Below are 12,699 nucleotides of genomic sequence, written 5' to 3' on the forward strand. Positions count from 1 at the left end.
AATCCAGAGGCTTTGGTGCTAGACAAGAACTTCTTGATTATGCAGTTCTTGTCACCAGATCCTGTGGTCAGCTATGGAACCAGCTGCAGCATAAGCTAACTCGTCACAAGTTGGCTACTACAGGCTTGCGTACAGGGAGGGGCAAAAAGCAACGGATGCAGTAAAAATGTTTGAATGCTCACGAAGGAAGTCACTCAAATCCGTATTTAGCTGGTGAAATTGCAGCCCCTGGTAAAGTTGAACATAGATGTGGCGAGTCACAATTTCGCGAAGCGAATAAGGACCGAGTAGGAGCAATGGGGGAATAGGTAGCTGATTCAGACAAGAAATGCAGACAGCACCTGTGATTTGGCAAACCTTGCAAGAAACTCCTGCGGCCATCCCCACCAAAGGTTTTTGGCCTGCGTGAACAAAGGTTTTTGGCCTGCGTGAAGGGTAGCCTTAGTTACTTTGGACGTGCAAAAATTGTTTCGAATTATTGGAATTTTGATTGATTTACTGGGCTTTTTAGTACGTGTGGGATGCTTCAATGAATGCTCCTTAATTGAGTGTGGCGCCAAGCACATCTCTGTTTTTAGGCTGCTGTCTTTATATTATAGCTCCTTTCGCTGACCTGTGGGAAGCCTCAATCCCAAGGACTCTCTTCCTCATTGCATGAACTCCATTTTCTTATTTAGGATCATCTTGACGTGGTTAAGCGAAGTCCCAGATAAAGGCTGCAGACATGATTTGGAAGCAACCTCTCGGTGAACAACAGGCCGTTCCCGCGTGTGGCAAAGGAGGCAAATTTGCTTCTTTTGCCAATGCCTGCCATGTTCCCACGTGAAGCTCCTATATTTGCGATGCCAAATCTTGGCAAATTGTAGCACCGATGGAGATGGAGTTTGGGGCTCTCTACCCGGGCAAATCGGGGCTGGGAGTGAATATAAGGCTCTGATTCATCTCTGGGCATTCGCTTCAGTCAGCATTGGCGTAGAAGGAGGTGTTGCAGCGGCACATCAGAAGCATTTGCAAGGAATGGCCAGCAGCTTCGTCGTAGGCACAACTGCCATGCCATGCTTTGTTATGCCAGGGGGCAGTAGCCTTGGTGTATGCGGGAATAGCCTCTTACTACACCATTGATTGACCCGTGGAAGAAGCGCGACAGCATGTGGTGAAGTGAAGAATCTGGTCGGGGAGGGCTTATTCACGGCCTACCTGATCTAGGCCCATGTTCTTGCCTTGATCTGCTCCAAACAGTCTACCACCTATGCATCTTTTGTCCTGGGACGTACTCCTACCTTTGGAGACTTGTCCTAGGCTTGTAGCATAGGTTCCCTTGCTTCGTTCTAAACAGGGCATCGCCAGAAAAAGTGTTGAATCACTTCTAGAGGCTTCCGACATGGCGGACAGATCGGGTTTACTTGGAATTTTTATTTAGTTTGCATAGGGAGCCATTGATACACGATTTTCTAGAGCAAGAATGAGTACTTTCCCACACAGCATCTCTGCCAAGTGTCTTTGACTCTCCAGCTTGGGTGGCAACGGTTTTGAGGTGGTTTACACAGAAGCTGCCCAACAAGTGTCAATTGATGGGGCACCTAAATAAATGGGATGGATGGGTTGTCATAGCCAGTTCCTTTAGACACACATTGCCTGATTGAACCTGCATGAAGCGCCCATTCGATAGTTAGTGTGTAATGGGCTGGCTGCATGCCACAAAGCTTGGCATGATTGGAGGGACCCTAGAACAACTTGTGATTGGCTGGTTTACCTTTTGCCCATTGCTGGGTAGCCAACCTTGGCTGCCTTGGAAGGGCGCTTCCTAGGCATGAAATGGCTTCCACGTAAGCAAGAAGGTTCGCAACCTAGGTACTTGGTGTATAATGGGCTGGCTGTCCATCTTGAACTCTTCCATTGGTTATAATTGCCACCCAATGATTGTTGCCATTCAGTCTGTAACAGCTTGAGAAGATCATCAGTAGCCGAGATCTCTATAGGGGGTAGCAGGGAGCCCTTCTCTTCAAAACGATGGAATGTTGTTTTCCCATCCAACGGTTGAGGTCAGTGAAAAATAAATTTTTGTTGTTTGATTTCAAAATTTTTGTAATCGTAAAACTCGATTCTAACAGTTACCGACTACATTACATGAAACTTAAATAAAACTTTATTAAACATAAATCCCATAAAATTCACATTACTAGGTTAAATAACAATGCCACATCACATTACCATTGCACAAAAACAATAGACCTTAAACATCACAAATTCCAAAAACATTAGCTTTATTTTCATGGAGTAGACACCAAACATACCAACAACACCAACTAGATACAAAATCGTCGATGTACAAAAAACACAAACATAGAAATTCTTCAGCAATACCCCATAAACAAAAGCTAGTTCTTCTTGATAAATGCATACAACAAGTATTAAACACGACACCATGAGATAGATGCACCACAATAACTCAAACCTAAAGGTTGAGCAGCCACATGAGAAACACAAGATAACTCCTCGAGTATTTCTGAGTCATCATCACCATATAGGGCATCGTAATCGTTTTCAGAAGCATCATTTTGGACACCAACTCCAAGAGAGCAATTTGCATGAGATACAACACCCATAGAAACATGAGTATATTCCATGGAAGCCTTGACCATGATACTAGGAGAACCAATGTCTATCAGAGAACCAACACCACTGCAAGAAGAACCAACATATTTCACAGTACTAACATTACCGCTAGAAGAACCCAACACCATCATATACATCACCTCCACAAATGGAAGAACAATCAGTAGTAACACCGAAATTATCAAGAACTACAACACCTGCGCCACAAACGATGTCAGCAAGACAACCGATGCCAACACCACCACCTTCAACAACATTAGAATGCCATGATTTAACTAGCGAAAGAACATCCACAGCTATAAGAAAAACAAACAAAGTACTTCTCGGACAAGGTCACAACACATACTAAAAACACAATTTGAAAAAGAATCAAAAGCTAAAAAATACATGAAGAACCACCACTACAACAACCAACATTAATCATAACACCTTCAAGACCACTAGAAATGCCATGACTCACTAGCAAAGTGACATTAACTACAACAAAAACAAGCAAAGTGTTAATACTACTCTAACAAAATCACAACACAAATACTAAAATCCACAATTCAAAAAATAATCACAAGCTAAAAATACCTAAACAAGCACCGACAACAACGGGAATATCACCACTAGAATGATGCATTAGGACACACAATACCATCAGTCTTTTTTGAATATAATTCGATTTTTTTTTGCAAGACTTTTGGATAACTCTTCAATTGTGCAAAATCATCATAAGGATTTGAAATGATTGATTACAAAGTAGCTGCCTTGAGACAATTACTTTTGTCATAACTAGACACCCGGGTTCCTAAGACTCACTAATTCTCCCACCTCTTCAAGCACTTCAAGCTTAGTTAGTGATTTTGCACTAACATAGTTTACATTAAACCAAACATTCAAAAGACAACCCATTAAGAAAACAAGCATAACACACAAACATCAAATAAATGCACACAACAAAGGCACATGTGTAGCATAATTCACAATCACTTGCAAAACCAAGTACTTTGAATTAGGTGCACAATCTTGATCGGAGGTAGATGACAAACTAATTGATCATACGTATGAACCACATTGATCTCATGAACACAAACACCAGCATGAAAATTTAATTTTTCATATCGATTCAAACTAACAACATAGATCTTGCTCAACCGTTCATTAAGACTACATACCAAGTGTAACCTACATCAACACTAAGCTCTAGAAAATGTTGAATGATTGTTGAAACGTTTTTCCTTACAAGTTGAATGATATGCTCAAATGTTTTTTCCTACAAGTTGTTAAGATTGATGGTTCTATATATCCCTCAGAGAGTCTTATGGGCATGTTTTGGTGCTTTGGGCTTACACTCCCAAGAGAGCAGGAGGTTGAGTTGCTATGACTGGCAAGATAGAAGTCCTTGTGGATATTGTGAACAATCTAATTTCAAAGTCGAGTCAATGTGTTGTGGTTACTACAATGAATTGGTTTGTGTAGCAAAAGAATTGTGTTGGTGGTGTTAGAGAAGATCGTATGGTATTGGATGACATTGACTTTTCGATGTATCATCCTAGGGGTGTTCACTGTCAATTTGCATGTTAACACCTCTATCGGTTTTATCTTCGGGGAGGCAGGAAGCCACACAATGTTCTAAGAACTAATTTTATGTGGAATACAGACGTGCTCGGTGATCTCGTTGAGTAAGTGCCTTAGTGCATGGTTCTTTTCGGTTGGGATTTTGGAGTTCCGGCAAAAGAGAGATATTTGCAGATTTTCTTGCTGAGTCTGATTATGCAATGGCACCCATATTTTGAGGCATCTCAAGTTCTATTTTCAGTAGCGGTCTTTTCCATGGGACCATGATTTCTTGAGCATACCTTATGCAGATCACTCTGGTTGCAGTTTGAGCCATGTGTGCTCATTCGTGGTGTGTATTGGGTTGCAGTGGATGATTTATAGGCCATTTGGATGCATTGCGATCCTTATTGGATGCGCTGATAGGCCCAGATTGCCTTGTGGGATGCTATTTTTATGGACGCTTTGCACATGGATGCTATTTTATGCTGAGGGAGAGCTTTGACACATTGTAGGTGATGCACTGATAGAGTTATGCTCTCTTGGATGAGATATTATTGATGCATATGACCATGGACGATGTTTATGCTTGAGCCATTTGGCACCTATTGGCATTTTGGATTGCCATTGCAGTTGGCATTTTCTTTTGGGCCAGATTTGCTCATATGGACGCATAGTACATGCACATGAGTCAGCTGTATCTTTTGATGCTTTGAGCTTTGAGTTTTGGTGATATTTCAGTCTATTGTGGCATACACATTTGGGTGCACCTAGTATTTGGTGTGATTCTCTCTTACAGGCACTAGCATTTGGGATTTTGCTTTATTTGCATTATGGCATCCTCTTCCATGTCTGAAAAGGAGTTTTCAACATTAAAAAGTTTGATGGGACAAACTTTTCTTTGTGGAAAGAACAGATAAGGGATGTGCTTATTCAAAAGAAGCAGATTAAACCCTTGGCAGGGATTGAAACTAAGCCTGCAAATATGTTTGAGGATGATTGGAATGAGTTGGATGCATTAGCAAAGTCTACTATTAGACTTCATCTTGCAGAGTCAGTTTATTTCATAGTAGTAAATGAGCAGACTACGGAAGGTTTGTGGAAGAAACTGTGTGCCACTTATGAGAAGGAAACTGCCTCTAATAAAGTTTACCTCATGAAGAGGTTGTTTGAGCTGCAGATGAAGGAAGGGGTCTCCATTGCTTCTTACTTGAATGAATTCAATATTATTTTCAGCCAACTTCAGGCTCAAAAGATGAATTTTGATGCGGAGACTAAGCCAATATTTCTCTTATGTTCATTACCATCCTCATGTGATACCTTCCGTATGGATGTCAGTAACTTTGCACCTGGTGGAGTATTGAAATTTGATGATGTTGTGGGTAGCTTGTTGGTCGAGGAGATTAGACGAAATTCTATGGACAACGACAAGTAGGATGCAGCCTTAAATGTGCAAAGGGGCAGATCACAGTTCAGGGGGAAGTCCCAAGAAAGAGGGAAGTCTCGTAGCAAATCCAGGGCACTGAACATTGAGTGTTACCACTATGGCAAGAAGGGCCATATGAAAAAGGATTGCTACAAGTTGAAAAGAGAGCAAAAGGATAAGAAAAAGAATGCAAATTGGGGTGCAAATCAAAAGGAAGAGAGTCCAATGGAGGACAAAGGAAAACTGAAGATTGAGGAGATAAATGCAGTCACACATGATAGTGACAATGACGTTCTCTTCATGTCTAGTTTATTTGCAAATTTGCTTACCACTTCAGATGATGCATATTCCCAGGATTGGATTTTGGATTCTGGTGCTTCATTCCATGTTACTCCCCATAGGGAATGGTTCTCCACTTATGACAGTGGAAAGACAGGTTGTGTGCATCTTGGAAATGACTATGCATGTGACATAGTGGGAGTAGGTGACATAAAGTTTTCTTTTGCAAATGGGTCTGCATTTATTTTGAAACATGTGAGACATGTGCCTAAGTTGACCAAGAGTCTTATTTCAGAAAGTCAGCTAGATGATGCTGGTTTTCACACCACTTTTGGCTTTCAGAGTTGGAAAATTCAGAAGGGCTTTATGCTTTTGGCCAGGGCTGCCAAGTGTGGGACTTTGTATCCCTTACATGTATCAGGGGTATTTGATCATGTTGTTGTAATAACCGAGCAGCCAAGCACTTCTTTGTGGCATAGCAGGTTGGGGCACATGAGCCAGAATGGAATGAAACTCTTCTGCCGTTTGGGTTATGTACCGCATTTGAGTTTCTCTGATTTTGAATTTTGTGAGCACTGCCTCTATGAGAAACAGACTAAATCAGCCCATAAAATAAGGGGAAAGAGAGAGTTTGAAAAGCTTGATTTGGTGCATTCAGACATATGTGGTCCCATGCCTACACTGTCATTAGGCGGGGCTGAATACTATGTGACATTCATTGATGATGCAACTAGGAAAGTGTGGGCTTATGCTATAGCTCGAAAGAGTGATGTGTTCCAGGTATTTCAGAAATAGCTGGCCTTGGTTGAGAATCAGTCAGGTAGAACGCTTAAATGCCTACGGACTGACAATGGTGAAGAGTATCTCTCTCATGACTTTTAGCATTTCTGTGATACACGTGGGATTAAGAGGGAGCTCACATCCCCTCGTACTCCAGAGCAAAATCTAGTTGCAAAAAAGATGAACCGTACCATTCAAGAAAGGTTGCAATGCATGCTTTCCAATGCAAGTCTTTCCAGGATGTGAATCCACCTGCATATGTTGATAGACAGCAAGCTGTCCATGCACCAAATGTGCAAGAAATGGTACCACCAAATACTCCCACAGGTATACAATCAAGGGTAGATGATGGATCGTCTATTGGTGGAAATGATGAGCCAAATGTGGCTGATATGCAGGTGGGACAACAAGCTGAAATGCCCTTGAGAAGATCATCTAGAGTGTCTAGACCGCCTAATAGGTTTGTTCCAGGGGTAGACTATGTGATGCTTACTGATTGTGGGGAGCCTTCTTGCTACAGAGAGGCTATGATGCACGAGGATCAATACAAGTGGGAGTATGCTATGCAATCAGAGATGAGTTCACTTATGAAGAATAAGACTTGGGACTTGGTTTCTTTGCCACATGGAAAGAAAGCATTGCCATGTAAATGGGTCTACAAGATGAAGGTCACAGGTGATGATGTGCCTAGGTAGGTCGCTAAAGGTTCAAGCAAGAGAAGGGTGTGGACTTCGATGAGATATTCTCTCCGGCTGTGAAGATGACCACACTTAGATGCATGCTTGGACTAGTGGCATCAGAGGATATGGAGCTTATGCAGATGGATGTCAAGACAGCTTTCTTGCATGGGGATTTGCATGAGGAAATTTACATGGTGCAGTTGGAAGGCTTTGAAGAAAAGGGCAAAGAGCATTTAGTTTGCAAGCTGAAGAAGAGTCTCTATGGTCTTAAGCAAGCGCCTAGAGAATGGTATCAGAAGTTTGATGCTTTCATTCGGTCCTAGGGTTTTAGAAGGAGTGAAATTGATCACTGCCTCTACGCTAAAAGGGCTAAGGATAATAGCTTGATAATCCTAGCACTATATGTGGATGATATGCTATTGGCTAGCAAGAATACTTATGAGCTAGATGCATTAAAGGCTAAGTTGCATGAGGCCTTTGATATGAAGGATTTGGGACTTGCAGGTCATATTCTTGGTATGCGCATCACGCGTGATCGGAGTAGGAAACTCCTTTGGCTTTCACAGAAGGAGTATGTTACAAAAGTATTGCAGCGTTTCAATATGGAGGGGGGGAAGGCAGTGAGTACTCCATTGCCTCCATATGTGAAACTGAGTCATACAGATAGTCCCAAATCAGATGAGGAGAGGGCCATGATGGCCAAGGTTCCTTATGCATCAGCGGTTGGGAGTCTTATGTATGCTATGATAGCTACTAGACTAGACATTGCATTTGCAGTGGGAGTTGTTAGCCGGTATATGGCTAATCCAAGAAAGAGGCATTTGGAGGCAGTTAAGTGCATCATGAGGTACATGAAGGGTACCATGGAGATGTGCATTTGCTTTGGTAAAGGAGACATGTGTGTACTTGGGTACACAGATTCAGACTATGTAGGGCATGTGGATAGTAGGAGATCCACTTTTGGTTATGTGTTCACCTTTGCAGGTGGTGCAATGTCATCGATGTCTCGTGCACAGAAGTGCGTTGCTTTGTCTACCATAGAGGTTGAGTATGTTGCATCCACAAAGGGTTGCAAGGAGGCTATATGGCTTGATCGGCTAGTGGGAGATTTGGGGATTCATATAGGTGTACCGACATTGCATAGTGATTCCATGAGTGCTATTCAGCTAGCACGGAATCCGGTTTTTCATACAAAGACCAAACACATTGAGGTCAGGTACCATTTCATCAGGGAGATACTTGAGGACAAGTGCATAGAGCTTGTCAAGGTTCATACAGATGATAACCCTGTAGATATGCTGACGAAGAGTCTACCTAGTCAACGGTTTGAGTATTGTCGTGTATTGATGGGCATCAGATAGTATGCTCAGTGGTTGTTCTCCCTTAAAGGCACATTGTCCTTTAAGTGGGAGGTTGTGGGGGTTAAAGGACACTGTGCCTTTACCCCGATTATGTACAATACTCAAATGCATATAATAAATGAATGAAAAAGAAGATTAGGGTGTTCTGCACCCACTAAAACTTGTGTGGCTCTCTGTCTCTCTCTCTCCCTCTTCCATTCCACTTCCGTTGAGAGCACTCTCACTAACTCCCTAGAACATTGCATGGAATTTGGAACATGGAAACAAATTTGCTCCATGGCTCCAACATCATTTAACATAAAGACTAATTATAGCTAAATATATAGTGAATGATATATGAAAAATAGAGAAAATGAGAAAATGTTTTGAAACGAATTATGAACTAACCAAATATCAGTGAAATAAAATGTGCATGTCCAAGGTCATACAATGGACATTATTTACTAACAAGATGGCCCCAATGGCATTCTAGCATGCAACATTATGCTTCTTGCATTTGAATCATAAGCACGAGCTAGATTAATTATGTATGATAACAAATGAGCGATATATTCTTTGAAAAAAAAAACAAATGAGTGATATAGAATTTGAAGCTAATATGCATGAAGCTCATATAGACTTGGTGTTTTCTTGCATGCATACCTTAGCTTGTTGTAGGGGTCCCATTCCTAGTACATTCAAGTGCGTACAAGAGGATAATCTCATGTGGTGCAATCCTCGTGACTACTTCAATAGTTAATTACTTCACTTGATTGAGATTGCATAGCATTAATATGCTTTGAGCTCATCTAAGACAATGTTTTCTTGTATGCATAACTATGGCCATCGCAGCCTAAACTAGCTAGCTAAGAAATAAAAAATAAAATATAGCATATCCAATCAATAGGATTGAAGTACATGTATTAGGTTAGAATTAAAAATCATTGGGTGTTGCATCAACCATAGGCTTTTTGCATATAAACAATCCCTAATATCTAGAGTTGAAAATATCATGTACATAAGACAAGAACAATCTTAACACACTAAGCTACCTTTACATAACCTAAGTCTTACATGGATATTTGCAAATTTTCTACATCAATTTAGAAGGTGCATTTTTAGTATACCATGATCAGAAATACCTACTAACAACAACCCACATTGGGGTTCCAGTAAAGTCAAGATAGGTCTAAGACCATCCTTAGCCTCTAGAGGTCATTGCACGTCCCCCAAGATATCATTAAAGTTCACATAATTGTGTTGGAATTTCTCATTCAATGTTGTTGACATCTTACCCATTTATACAAAGGTTAATAGGGTCCTTCATGTGTCTTTGAGCCTCTTTACATTATAGTTGCTAGAGGAAGAAGAAGGAAGATGTCAAGGACATTGAAGGGAGGTTTGGCAAATAAGAATAAAGTGGTGTATTTCCAAAAGGGAATAAGGAGGTTGAGGAGATGGAAGAAGCTTGATGTGGAGGAGGAGGCTGTTGAGGAAGGAGGTGAAGAGGGAGAATGAGGTTGATGAGAAAGAGGAAGGAAGAGGAGGCTATTAAGGAATGAGGTTGATGAAAGGGAGAATAAGGCTGAGGAGAAAGAGGAAGGAGGAGGAGGCTATTGAGGAATGAGGAGGAGAGGTGAGGTTGATGAGAAAGAGGGAGGAGGAGGAGAAGGTTGCAAGCCCATATATATGGCTAATCACATCGGTTTTAGGGTCATGAGAATTGCTAAAGCATTCTTAGTTGACAATTATATATGGGGGGTCAAAGGTAAGGGGATGTAGAAAAGAAATTCACACCACCCTTCTACTATCAACATTGTGATTGATCATATTTTTTGCCTAATCCATCTGAGGTGCTATGCCCCAATCTTGTGTTATCAACTTTGTGTCAATTGCCTCAGATAGCTATCTAGCTATCTAGCTATATTCTTTAATCATGGTAGTTATGATTGATCATATTTTTTGCCTAATTCATTTAAGGCACTATGCCCCAATCTTGTGCTATCAAGTTTGTGATCAATTGTCTCTAGATAGCATGCTAGAGCCTTTAATATTTAGGGATTAATTTAGATGAGCCTCTTTTTGTAGTGTTCAATTCGTCTTCAAACCTTTGTATAGCTTTAGTAAATATATTGGAAAGTATAATTTAGGCATTAAATGCATTGTTGTTTCAAACATCTCACCCTTCAAAATTGGCTCTTTGATCATGTATGAATTTGTTCATATTTTCCATCCCATTTAGTTTGATCTCATCAGATTGATTGGAAGATGTACAATCGTGCCATATTAACAATGCCCCAAAGATGCTTAAATACAAACAATGTTCTTCATTTTGAACTTCTATGTGCCAAATTCCTAGCTACACACAACCTTGGTGTTTACACCATAGTCAAATGGTTATTAGGGCTATAGATCCCATTTGAAAAGTTGTTGTATGACTAGTTTGTGAGTAATAAATCTCCAATTGCAATTTCTATTGAAATCCCTGTGACCATGTAATGTCAATCATATAACCCCCTTGTCTAGCGTTTTTAGAATGAATACCTTGTCTAGCATTTTGAGAGTGACCACCTTGTCTAGGATCTTTGGCCAATATATTGGATGGGTTGGTCATGGGAATGGGCTCTTAGGGCACCATACACCCTAGCATGTGGGAACATTGGGAAACCACCCTTTGAGCCTCTTCGCTCCTTGATGGGCCTTCTCCTAAAAGTCTTGGGAGTCCACACTACCATTGGCTTTAATCCCTATTTCCTTATAGTCCTCTCTAGAATAGTGCAATTTATGACTACTCTTAGCACTCCCTCTGAAATTACAACTATTCTTAGCACCCCCTCTGAAATTATAATTATTCTTAGCACCCCCTCTAAAATTACATTGTATAAGCAGATGGTGCATGTACAAGATACCTTTTGGGAGAAAATGGAAAGATCAAAGTAGTATGAGTTGAGCACACTATAGTACATACAGTGGAAGTATTTAAAGTGAGGACATCTTCTACAACTTAACACTTTTGTATTGTTTATCATAGTAATATGTGTTGAGGACACAGACTATATAGTGGAAGACTTTACATTGAGTACATCTTCTACAATTGAACCTTTACTTCCCCTCTCAGGTTGTAAAGAATCCTTCACCCTTGGAAAAAGACCCAAAAATAGGTTGAAGTGAAGATGGAATCATGCCAAAAAAAAAAGTCCTCCTAGAGATGTCATATGAGGTGTATATGCTATAACCAAAAGAGAACATTTTTCCAACTAAGTTAATGATGTGGGACACTCAAATGCTACCCATAATCAAAGGTATTGAAGCGTCAAATGTATAAGTGTGAAATAAATGATCAAATCCAAAGGGATTGATTACATTAGGAATGATTTGATATTTTCCAAGAAAGGTCTTACTTGGCTTTCATGTGTATTAAAATTTACTTGTCTATATATGTGGAGTAGGTACTAAAGCAATGTGGAGTTTTGTTGGTGGGTAGGGCTTAGCTAAGAAGCAAGTCTCCATCATGGTGAAGGAGACAACACTTACAAACTCACACAAGAGATAAGTTTGGAGAGGGAATCAAAGCATAAATTCAATACATAGCTCTATTTAGGGTTAGGGATTCATGGTGTAATGTATTCACAATGTACTCTACCATGGTTGTATGCATGTTTGGTTGGATCATGATGCATAATATGGACTAAAGTATCAAGATGAATCATGACTCAAAACTTAGAGGCATGTCTTAGACTCGTGTCTAAATAATGACAATAGAGTATCAAACTGTGGTTTTTCAGTAACAAATATAATTTCAAGGTTTCTAATGTTTCTAACCTTAAGGTAGGCATTTCAATCCAACCATGCTCACCTCTAGTTTAGGTATGTTGGCCTCAAAATTTGGAGCTTCTACACTAAATCCCAAGATATCCAGTGTGGAGGTAAATGTGGCAAAATCTACATGCAGCCTTCTATAATGCCCTGAGTTAGTTATCAAATCCACAAGTGAAAATTCCATTTAGGCCATTTGCAACTTTGTTAGTAAGGTCTG

This window comes from Dipteris shenzhenensis, chromosome 19 (genome assembly GCF_047967505.1).
Source record: "Dipteris shenzhenensis isolate YYH24624 ecotype China chromosome 19, Dip_SZ_1.0, whole genome shotgun sequence".
NCBI lineage: Eukaryota > Viridiplantae > Streptophyta > Polypodiopsida > Gleicheniales > Dipteridaceae > Dipteris > Dipteris shenzhenensis.